The sequence below is a fragment of the Oratosquilla oratoria genome, chromosome 13 (assembly GCF_046742065.1).
Source record: "Oratosquilla oratoria isolate Oo_2021 chromosome 13, ASM4674206v1, whole genome shotgun sequence".
Lineage (NCBI taxonomy): Eukaryota > Metazoa > Arthropoda > Malacostraca > Stomatopoda > Squillidae > Oratosquilla > Oratosquilla oratoria.
In genome coordinates this window covers 31463746-31469745 of record NC_134789.1, presented here as the reverse complement: position 1 = coordinate 31469745, position 6000 = coordinate 31463746, and the positions used below count along the sequence as shown (strand labels likewise).

Genomic DNA, 6000 nt, shown 5'->3' with positions numbered 1-6000 from the left:
TGTTGTGCCATCATAACAGGTGTATTAGTGGTAAGAATGGAAATTACATGATTGGGAATGAGACTATTCCTGACTAGTTTCGCCTTATAAGGCTTCTTCAGAGGTAAATTATTATCTCTGAAGAGGCCTCATAAAGCGAAACCGGTCAGGAATAAAGTCCCATTCCCAATCGTGTAATTTCCACTCTTACCACTCATATTATATATATATATATATATATGTATAATATATATATATATATATATATATTATACACACACATTAACAGATACTGAATGGTCCCCAGGAGATAGATATTTATCTTAATAACCACATTAACTTATTCCCATTTTGATTCCTTGCTAACACGAGCGAGACAAACAGGAGTATGTTCCTCGTTGGAAGCATATTCAGAAACTGAAACGCTGTTAGGTTGAGGACTCGTACCTAGCTGATACGTAACAAATGGAGTGTAAATAATATATATATATATATATATATATATATATATATATATATATATATATATACATACTATGGGCCAAGTTTAGGGAAGACGAAAGTGATTGTGAACAGTGAACGTATAAAGGCGGAGGTAGGGGTTGAGTCTCGGGGGGGGGGGGAACCAGATGACGAAGAGTCACTGTACAGGGACTGATACAATTTCACGAGGTATCACGGAGACATTTGATGAGGAGATGGGGCGGTCAGGGAGAGTCAGAGGGGTGGAGAAGGGAGAGAACTATAGGGGAGAGGGAGACCAGGAGGAGGACGAAAGAGTGTTCAAGAGCGGAGAAAAGTCAAGAGTGCGTAGAGGTGGATGAAGAGGCCCAGCGAGGTCGGATTTCGAGGAAACGGGAGCGAGACGGACGGACAGCGAATGGAGGAGAAGGGCAGCGAGTGGAGAGTAAGAGGAGGGGAAGGGAGGGAAAGGGGGGAGGGCGGGGAGGGAAAGGGAGGGAGGGCGGGGAGGGGAAGGGAGGGAAAGGGGGGGAGGGCGGGGAGGGGAAGAGAGGGAAAGGGGGGAGGGCGGGGAGGGATAGGGAGGGAAAAGAGAATGGGCGCGAGACGGACAATGAATCGAGGAGAAGGGCAGCAAGTGCAACACAAGAAGTGGGGAAAGGAAGGGAAGGGAGGAATTGGGAGGGGAAGAGAGGAATGGGGAGGGAAGTGGAGGGGACAAATGGGGAGGTAATGGGGAGGGGAGGAATGGAGAGGGGAGGGAGGGGATGGGGAGTGGAGGGGAGGAATGGGGAGGGGAGGACTGGGGAGAGAAGGGAAAGGAAGGAGAGGATATGAGTGATGCGAGTGAGCAAATGAAAGGAGAAGTAACAAAGGTATGAGGGAAGGAGATGGGGAAAAGAAAGGGAGGTGGACGGAAGGGGAGGGGAGAGGCAGACATGACTGAATGTGAAACATTTGAGGGTTTCCTTCTGGACAGTATCGCCGGAAGATTTTATTCGGATTCCAGGACAACCCCTTCTCCCCGGTCTGGATGGGTTACTGAGCATTCTCGGTGAAAATATTATTCCAATTGATTCGCTGTATCGAGACACATATAAGTATACATTAAATATACTGGTATATACATACATACACATATAATATATATATATATATATATATATATATACATATATATGTATATACATATATATGCGCGCGCATACACACACACGATAGTGATAGGAGAGTAGAGTGAGAGAGGGAGAGGAAGAAAAAGGGAAAGGGAGAGAGAGGGAGGGAGGGAGAGGGTGAAAAAGAGCGAGGCTGAAAAAGAGATATGGGGTTGATGATGGGGTTGGAGAGAGGGAAGGGGTAAGAAGAGTGAGAGGATGGGAGAGGAAGAGAATAGATGGAGAGAAAAGGAGGGAGGAGGAGGAAGAGAGAGTGAGAGGGAAGGAGTGAGGGAAAGGGAGAGAGAAGGAGTGAGTGCGAGGGAGAGTAAGAGAGAGAGTGAGAGGGAAGGAGTGAGGGAGAGGGACAAAGAATGAGTGAGGGGGAGGGAGAAAGAATGAGAGGGAAGGAGGGACAGGGAAGTCTAGAGTGAGAGATAGATTGAGAGGGAGAGGGAAGGAGTGAACCAGAGATAGAGAGGAGTGAGAGAGAGAAGGGACAGAATGGAGACCAGATTGAATGAAGGGCGGAGAGGAGGTAATTTTTGAACGGCATCTACTATATATATATATATATATATATATATATATATATATATATATATATATATATATAAAAGGCGAACACTCCGGGAGATGTCTGAGAGATTCCAGCGACTTCTGGGGGATTCGTCCGAGGACACTTGACAGGGAGGCCCTAGAACGGGGAATACCTGCAGGGGACGCGAGAAGAAGGGTACTGTGCGCCCCCCACCCCCTCCTACAAGCTACATATTCCCCTCCGCCATCTATTGTGCACCTTCACATCCATTCCAACGAGTGCCTCTTGGGGTCCCAATTATTAGTTCCCATTAAACTTCGCCCCAATTTGGTCGCCTGTTGGGCCGGGGACATTCTTATGAACCACCTTTACTGACGCTCCAACTGAAAATAGTAGGCTAAAGTAACTCGATAAAAAACCTTTAGATTTAGAGTTAAGAAGGAAATAGGAAAGAACTGGTTTACCAACAGAGTGGTTAACGAATGGAATAAACTTAATAACCATGTAGTGAGCGGTGAAACTATTGGCTCTAAGAGGTTAGATAATTTTATGGGTGGGGATGATAAGCGCTAATGGCCACGAACTACATTGTGTAGGCCTTATGGCTTCTTGCAGTCTTCTACATTCTTATGTTCTTATGTACACAAACTATGCAATTACAACTAATCGTGGCAATCCTGAACCCTTCACTTAGGTGACAGTTCAACAGGTGGATATAATAGTTTAGCACGAACCAGATTAACGTCCCCAGAGGACGTTGATTCTCTGAATTTAACCCTCTTCTGTCAGTTGATTAAGCCTCGTTGACACGGGGCTAGTTTAGTAGCCACTGGTGCTAGCTGCTGCAAGTTAACTTACACGGCAAGTAAGTGTTGACACTAAGATAGCTTGGGAGACAAGTTTAACTTTCCGTTGACATTGGGCAAATAGTGAGGTAGTTTACAAGTCGCTAGCACTATACTCGTTGCATTGAGAAATGGCCGTTAGGGCGGAGCACTGGGAGTTCCCCTGTGTTGCCACATATAATTATTTTATAATTTTATTTTATTCTATAATTTTATTTTATATTTTTATAATGTTGCCACATATAATTATATTCCAATTTTTTGTCACACACCACCACTGAGGTAAAAATCAAAGCAATGTTTTCTATACAAAGGTTTCGTTTCCTCGAGTCAGACATGGCATATGAGCAAGGGAGAGCGACGTTGCCCTACATTTATTCTCTGGCCCCGCCCCCCTCACACTGCATTCAGTGTGAGCCGTGCGGGCCGTGTTATCTGTGGAGATGTGGCAACACCGGGAAATCTCCTAACCCCGCCTTAGCGGTCACTTCTCGTTGCGCTGACTATAGAGGGTACTAATATAGCCCAGTGTTAACGAGGCTTTAGTTTATTGGTTGAGATGAGGCGATTTCAATCCGCTTTGAAGAAGTCCCCTGATCTTTCTGTATTCAAATGCAGTGAAAATTTCTGATTGGGTTCTTTGGGTTTCGCCCCTGGCGCGTACGCACGGGCATTGTGACGTGAGCACTATGCGGGTTAAAATTTGGTGTCTTACTTTTCTTCTTCGTTGGACCAAAGAATTGGAGAGCATCCGGAGAGCTATCGAAACATTAACGGGCACGGATGAACTGCCATCGGTCGTGAGGAACCTGCATTTGATGTATTTCCAGTATAGTTTTCTATTCTTGTTAAACTATTTTTATTCGTCCATCATTAATTCTCCCTTAGGTTAATGCCTGCATTCCAAGGATCTTCATTAAATGGCTGGATACATTCTTGCTCTCTAATAAATCTTCGCCAAGTAGTTCAAGTCATCAGAATATAACCAGTTGGTTAGATAATGTATTTTGTTCTGGTTGAGGGAAAAATCACAGACGTCTCGGGCGGAGACGGACTATAAGACGGAAGCCGCGAGTTGGAATGAGGGGGAGGAGGGAGGGGAGACGGAGGGGGAGTGGAGGCAGATGCGCTAGACTGTAACAGAAAACGGACAGGTGTCAACAGAAAATGGGTTGGGGAAGGAGGGGGGATGGGACAGAGGCAAACAGAAGAGAGACGACAAGGGGAACGAATAAGTGGGCAATAAAGTATGGATGAATGAGGAAGGAATTCATTACGATGGAAAAGAAAATGCAACACCACAGGAAAGAAACGGTGAGGAATAAGAATGCAAAGAAAAGAACAAACACGGAAATAAAAATAAAAATAAATCAAGAAACATTACAACTGTGGTACAAGAAAAGTATCAAGAAACGGTCCACTAGTTAGCATGCACTTATATATGTATGCGTGCATGCAAGAAACATACACATACACACACACACACATATATATATATATATATATGTATGTATATATATTATATATATCTATATATATATATATACACATACACGGGTTCGAGCTTCACCACAATGAGGGGCTTTAAAATTAACCTTAAGGGCCTTTAGAGAAATGACACTTTAACACCTTTAACCCTTTGGCAAGGTATAGGGATTTTTCAAGAAAAACACCAGACAATCTAATTAAAATAAAGGGCGAAACCCTGCTTGAAGGGGTCTCTACTGGTCGAGAGCCACGCTAAATGGGAACCCAACCATCAGCTATATAAAATTGGCTTGAGTCTGACACAGCGTCACCATATCGAAGAGGATTATATCAGCGTACTCTGAAGAGGTACGGTTCGTAGTTGTTCAGGTTGAGTCCCGAAATTGCATTTTTCATTAAACTCTTTCGTTTTTTTTTTCCTGCGCATTTTAGCTGCTACCAGGCAATTAGATCCAGTTAAAGCAAAACCCCTCTGTAGCGAAAGACAAATCTCTGGACTCTTGAGACGAGTTTTACTCTAATTACCACCACGCAAATATTTTTAGATGAGAGAAACTTCCGTGGTGAAAGGGTGATGATTCCTCTACTGGCATCACTGAAAGACGTAGAGTGCGGGGCGAGGTCTGAGGTATTCAAATGGGTCAAGGGCTTTAACAAGGGTGATGCAGACAAGGTCATCATATTATGACAGCGGGACAGGACTCGCAGTAATGGACTTAAATTGGACAAATTTGGATTTAAGGAGAGGCACCAACTGGTTTACCAATAGAGTGGTTAACGAATGGAGGAGACTTAGTAACTATGTAGTAAGGGCTGAAACAATTGGTCGTTTTAACAGATTTGATAACTTTATGGAGGGATGAAAGGTGGTAAGGGACATGGAACTGCTTAGTTGTTTCTTGGAGTCTCTTCCATTCTTATGTTCTTATGGCTAATACACATCTTGCCTGACAAACGTTTATTTACAAAGGATTACAAAGGCGGAGCATGCCGACAGGAGACCTTTTGGTCCATATCTAGGTCGGATGCCAAAAAATCATAATAATAATAAAAAATGAATAAATAAAAACTGTAATAATGTAAATAATAAATAAAATACATAAATAAATGCATAGGTATAGTTAATTAATAAACAAACGGGTAGATAGTAAATAATAATAAATTGACAACTAATAATGAGAACCAAGCAAATAATGATAAACTGACAAATGATAACAAAATAAATCAACAAAGAATATACGATAAATGATAATTACAGCATTTTGCTTAGGTGTTTATCTAAATGATTCTTAAAGCTTCGAACTGAACTACATTGCACTGCCTCTGCAGGAAGTTTATTCCATTCATTAACTACACGGTTGGCGAAGTTGTTTCTACCCACTTCCAAATTAAATCTATTTCCAGACAGTTTGAGACCATTGTTTCTTGTCTGATTCTCAGTGTGAAAATTTTGTCACTTTTGATGTCAATTCCCTTTAGAATCTTAAAGACCTGTATCAAGTCACCTCTGAGTCTATGCCTTTTTAGGAAA

General features: G+C 42.7%; 1 protein-coding gene and 1 long non-coding RNA gene across 2 annotated transcripts in view; both read right to left on the bottom strand.

The window, feature by feature from the left end:
* Nucleotides 1–6000, bottom strand: part of LOC143032209 (uncharacterized) — a 224873-nt gene that overhangs the window by 174157 nt on the left and 44716 nt on the right. The gene's annotated exons all lie outside the window — the stretch shown is intronic.
* Nucleotides 1–6000, bottom strand: part of LOC143032135 (uncharacterized) — a 76229-nt gene that overhangs the window by 25784 nt on the left and 44445 nt on the right. The window lies entirely within an intron of this gene.